Raw genomic sequence first — 6,829 nt, 5'->3', positions numbered from 1 at the left:
AAATGATAAAAAAATAATTAACAGTGAGATACTATCGCTATTGTGCAAAGCATCCAGTCCCAATGAAAGTGAACAGCATGCCGATGTTATACAAAGCAATCATATAACATATCGCGACTGATAGTTCTAAACAATCAGGCAATCAACATAATGACGGTATCAGTGGGCACATCGTGATATTTGAAGATAAAAAATGATAACACATGTCATCAGTCTGGGAAGTAATACACAGCATCTTGACAATGAACAAAAAGAAGAAGAAGAAGAATAGTTTATTAAAGTGTCACTATTTAAACAACCAACCATTTTGGCTTTTGAGACGAAATACGCATCACCCCCCCCCCCCCCCCCCCCCCCCCCCTAGAAGTACAACGAACACACACATCCGCAAATTCAGTCACTAACCCACCCACATATATTACGTTACACACACCACACCACACCACACCGCACCGCACAGCACCGCACCGCACCGCACCGCACCGCACCGCACCGCACCGCACCGCACCGCACCACGGGATTCCATACTCGGTATTGACCCATGACATATCCTTCTTCATGTCAGGGAATGGGTTTTTGGATGGTGGTCAACGGACACGTCTTGCCTTAGGGAAAGCTGCTGTACTGTCCAGCTTCTTAATGTATGTCTCATCTGCGAGCCTCTTCGCCATCTGCAGTTCCGTCGACTCGCAGTTCTTTGGTCGTACTGTAAAAAATCTTTATGCCGTCTTCGTCATAGTTACTTTCCTCGGAGGGCATCAACTGAGCTATCTTTAATGCGTCCTCGTACCTCTGTTTCTTCTGGACGGGAAGGTTGCGATGGCGTATCCCGAGGACTCGGTTACGACTCTTCTGAAGAAAAACAACAACTTTATTTACAATTGCATTTCAAATTTATAATGCATATGTATGTATATCCATGTATATGCTCATGAGCAATGGAGGAGAATATGTGAAAATCAAATTCAAATTTATTCCGATAACCCTTAAGCAACGTGTCAGTATTACAGCTTGATGTATTATATACAATTATAAGTGAGGGTTGTGATTTATTTAGGAACGAAGTCAGTATTTGGGGATTTAACTTGCGCTTTCCGACATTATGCGTATTTCGCACACGATTAAGAAAATAATGTAAATCATTTATTTATATGAAGTACAAATGCATCAATCCTTAATCACCCGACTTATTTCGTGAATACACAAATTGCATAACACATTCCCTGAGGACAAACCCAAATGGCCCGTCCCTTTGTGACAGGTGTTAATTAGAGAATGTATTGCCACCACATTATGTCCCGGCACTTTTATGACAAGTAATGAACCTAGTCGGTCCCTGAATCTGTAACAACAACATTGGTCTTATAAAATCAAAGTAGCATAAATGTTACGTAATTCGTATTAAAAAATTGACTGAAAAATTTAACATGAATATAATTGCCCTTTTGGGGATAACATTACATTGGGAAAATATACTTAAAAGTACATGATTAAAGAATTTCAGAATCAACTGTTTCTTGTATTTATGACCGACTTCACACAAACTGAATAATTAAACATATGTTTATATAGCTATAATTACATGCATGACACCTACATTATCATGAAATAATAATGTTGGTCATGTTTGTTAATTTGTACATTTCGTTGTTATTGGTATCCTGGGGATGTTGTAATTATACACGTGTTCTGATCTTATTTGACGTAGAATACATGAAAAACGATTGGTCAATAGTTTGGTGCGGTTGATGGAAAGGTGTTACTAAGAAAAGCTATTTAACTGTTTAATACTTAATACGTGTCTTAAAATATGAATTAATTCTTAAGTTATAACATTAGTGCAAATTCACCCGAACGTAGGATGTACATGGACCGATTTCAAAATAGCTAAATTGACAAATTGTTTCCCATAAACCACTGAATATAAACTCACTTAGCCTTTAGAATAGAAAGGCGAATCGTTTCTTAATATATTGTCTTTTAAGCCGATGGAAGTTTAAATCACTACAACCGAGTCCGAGGCGATAAAGGATTATGTGACAAAATCTGGTATCATGGCTTAACTGTATATAAGTCACACTGTCCAAGTTTAATAATCCTCTATATCAGATGACTATTCAAATTATTAATGTTATCAGGTAGGAATAACTTGGCAAAGCATTCTGTTCTACAACATATAGCCTGTGTATTGGTTTGATTTCTATAAATGTAATTACTAACAGCAAAGATGTTTTCCATTTTGTAAAAAGGTGTAATGGCTGTGTTAGTTTCTCTATATATTTTCTCGTGGCCTGTACCCCTTATTGCGCCCCACAAATAGTCCGTGTAGTCCGTATTGAGTGAGTGAGTTAAAATTTAACGTCTCATCGGCAATATTTCAGCGACCGGAATGAATCTTAGTGGAAACATTCTAGGATTAATTCTTGTTCTTGGTACAATTATCCCAAATATGGGCATTATATGCTTGTTCATAACTTCTAACGATTTATGTGAAAGGAGTTATTTAACTGAGTGAGTGAGTATGGTTTACGGCGGTGGACACCAGAAAGGTATCTAAGACTTCTAAGGCAATTAATCATAGGGATTTCCTTTTTAACTCGTCAATTTTCAGAATCTGACTGAAATATTATTCCCAAAGTCATAAATATTAATTCCTTTCATTTTAAGATTAGGTTTTGCACTTGGTAAGACTTTAATTTAACGTGAAATAGAAAGTTTCTGTTTTCTCTAAATTCAATTTTACTTACTTTCATCCATTTGGTAATTTTCTCCAAATCAGCATTAATATTTTACGAAGTAGTATTTGGAATAGTCCCTTTGGGGAATTGTCTGGACCCCACCGCAAACACAGTAAACAGAAATTCCAATGTGAATAATATGTACAATAGTTTGTTGGCTCGACATGCAAGACGCCATAATTTTAGTTATAATGTAAAACTCATAGTAATATTAAATTATATTTAAAACAAATAATTAATGTATTTTACATGGGAAACGAAGCGACACACATTGTATTTTATAATAATGCACAATTTTGAATGCTTTAAACCTGTTGCATTAAACCATTACTGGATTTGATGTAGTCATATATTGAATCAATATGTGGCTAGTCTTCCAAATGTTCTATTGCGAACACATATAGTGTCAGCGCTCATGATCGCCCTCTCTATGAATGAATAAAAATATCATCATTAATAAACTCACCTGAGCTCACTGTGTGTTCTGAAGACAAATCGCTGTTAGGCATCCTGCACGGCTTCGTTCACGTTCACCCTCAAATGTACCATAGAAATCTGCGATTGTGCGTGTTCAATGTTCGAATGCATTTCTGCGACAGGCCTTCGTTTATTTATTAAAATTCCCCTAATTCATTAATCACATTGAGTTGCTCGCCTCTTCTCCAGTTGCTCACACTCTCAACTGATGTAGCTGCCTTGATTAACTGGAGTCCGGATGTACCTAATTACAAACTCTGTTCTAATTACGCTAATCGTGGAAGTGCATTATACTGGATGACAAACTTAGTAATCCTTTCACACTAATGATCCTTGTTTACAATGAACGCATGCCAATTGACTAAACAAACATCCTTAAGTAGAAGTATCACAATGGACGGTGTGTTCAACTGTTTGACAGACAATATCAACCAATATTTCATATTTAGAATCACCATTACATGAAATCACAGAAACATATATATTAAATTTTACTTTGAAAACTCCAGAACTAATGTCGTGAACGTAATATAATAGGAATTTATTCCAACGATGTGTTTTCTATATATGTTTCCTTGTACAATTTTAAATTCATGGATTTTTTATCTATTATTTTGCAATGATCGTGACAATCGCTAAAAAGCTACTCTCTTGCTATTCCGTTTAGTGGTTATTCTAGTTTAGACAGCGACAGCCTCTCGTTATACAACCAGTGCTTTTCTAACCCCGATTTATTTAAGACAGCGTCTGTCATTCGCTATACAAACAGTGTTTTTTCTAACCCCGATTTAGTTAAGACAGCGGCAGCCTTTCCCCATACAAACAGTGCTTTTCTAACCCCGACCTAGTTAAGACAGCGGCAGCCTTTCCCCATACAAACAGTGCTTTTCTAATCCCAATTAAGTTTATACAGCGGCAGCCTTTCGTTAAACAAACAGTGCTTTTCTAACTCCGACCTAATTAAAACAGCAGCAGCCTTTCGTTAAACAAACAGTGCTTTTCCAAACCGCAATCTAATTAAGACAGCGGTATTATTTACATTATCTGTTACTAAAATCTGCACAAATGTTCTATTTCTTATGTAAAATGCTGTCAACATCAAGAAATAAAAATTATTTCATAACACTCCAAATATAGTTGCCATAATAAAATAGTATTAACGTGTTATTGTGACGTGCAAAAATACTGTTCGGTAACATTAATTTCAAGAAAACCTCTTACGTGTTCAAAAAATTCAATGAAGCAGTGGTAAAATCTATCTTTATATAAAAAATTGTATAGTTTTGGAAATACCAAATATACAAAATTGTATATTTTGTATATATGGGTATTTTTTCTTGTGTATGATGAAACTAGTGAACATGATGTCAGTATTCAATCACAGATATATATTACGACATGTACAGGGGGCACGGGCCGCCCAGTCGTCTGAGGCACCGAAATTCGCTGTACAGAGTTTCGTCCATTAGACACACCAGGAACCTATGATCGTAGGTTCGAGTAACAGTTGCCCACCATACTCGTGGGTTTCACAAAAGTGGTAAACATCTAAGACCTACACTATTTCTGGTTTTCCTCCCACATCAAGCTGACACGCCTTGAGATGACTGGAACACTGTTGAAAGTGGCGTTAACCCAATTAATTCACTCATTGCAACATGTACATAGATATAACGACACACACAATGTAAGGTAAAGGACAGATTCAATATGAAATACACATAATTTATATATATTGAACATCGCTTTACATCACATCCATTATACAGACATACAACATTCTGCCCAGTGACACCGACTAATTTGAACTATAATGTCAAAAATATAGATACGCCGTGAGATGACTGGAACACTGTTGAAAGTGGCGTCAACCTCAATTAATTCACTCATTGCAACATGTACATAGATATAACGACACACACACAATGTATTCCTTACTACCTTTGTTGTATACTGCGCTTATTCCGGGCGGTGGGATAGACTTGTGGTTAAAGCGTTCCCTCGTCACACCGAAGGTCCGGGTTCGATTTTCCAATTGGGTGCAATGCGTGAAGCCCATTTCTGGTGTCCCCCGCCGTGATAATGCTGGAATATTGCTAAAAGCGGCGTAAAATTTTACTCACTCACTGTTTTTCTTCAGAGGACACATTCAAAATAGCCTGTGCACCGAACAATGTTGATAATGTTGAAAGTGAAGCTTCCCCCTGTTAAGGTATCACATTTTATAAAACATACACAGTCAACTACGGTTATAACTCAAAGGGACCTCTAATTTTAGTTCGTAATAGCCGTAGTTCGACATAAGCATACATACAACATATATACAACAAATGTCCGGAAATAAGTTCGATATATCGTTCAATTCGTTATGGGCGTGTTCGTTATAAACGTAGTTTACTGTAAACGCAATTCAGAATTGGTCACAAGCAGTCGCAGCTTGCCGTCAGAGCTGACGAAGATGATGGTCAGGTTGGTGAAATGTGGGACCTACTTGATTTGGTCCTGACGGCGTGAATCCTTCCTCGTGTTGTCCACTGGATTACCTGGCCTAAACTTGATTGTTTCAAGCCTCAGTGATTTGCTATTTACGCTAATTACGTTAACCAACATATCCTCACACCATTGTGAAGCTGAAATACCCGCTTTGGATAGGCCCTGTATCTGACTGATAAATGATTATCATTGTACCTGGTGCAGTGCCGTAAACAGCTTCACAAAAGCAAATATCAACTCTACGAAATATGTGGGTTTGGTGGAGAACCTATTACTTCCTAGATCCGAGGTCAACGTCTTGCCCAGAGCGACGTGAACCTGCTTGCACACATGCAGTCACTAGCTCCATTTGTTCGACAAGGGTGAGAATTCCGGCCCAAAGGAACAGCCCTATCTCCCATCCAACTCTGGCTGCAGGGAAACAAATGGTGCAATGAATAAAATCCCAAATGAACAATAATCAAATACATTCTACTATCAGGTATCAAATATTGGGATCGAAAATAATTTAAAAGTTCAAGGGATAAGTTCACATGATGTCTAGAAATATAAAGAAAATGAATGATTAATTAACTTTTTCTTTATATATTTTTTTCAGTTAATAATCGGGTCTGGACCAGATACACCAGTGATTTGTTTATGAGCAACGACACACGCCGTCGGAATACGATGATACGCAAGTCAATCACATCACCGTACGTGATCCACTAGGTCGCCTCTTACGATCACTATGGCCAACCGGGGACCTGTTCTATTTAGGAACCAGCAGGGGAGTATCGTGGAAAGAGCGACGAAAAAGGTTAGATCCATATTTTTCAGTTATAATGTGTTTAACAGTTTGGAATTTACACTTCAGCGTAAGACTTCAGCTTCAGGAAAATATCAAGGTGACCGTGGGATGGAAAACCTCTGACCACAGATATATTGCCGACAAACGACGGAATCTGCATCTACGCATGACCCCCAAAACCTCCCCTCCCCACCACCACCAACAACAACACACGCACACATTAAATAAATAAAAATGTATTTCATATTTCTTTTGTGTGCTACGTTCCGCGTAACTGGCACATGTATATACTTACACATGACCATATCGCTGGGTGTTAATCCTGACATGG

The sequence above is a fragment of the Haliotis rufescens genome, unplaced genomic scaffold (assembly GCF_023055435.1).
Source record: "Haliotis rufescens isolate VD_foot unplaced genomic scaffold, xgHalRufe1.0.p SCAF_7, whole genome shotgun sequence".
Lineage (NCBI taxonomy): Eukaryota > Metazoa > Mollusca > Gastropoda > Lepetellida > Haliotidae > Haliotis > Haliotis rufescens.
Note: the sequence above shows the minus strand (reverse complement) of the source record.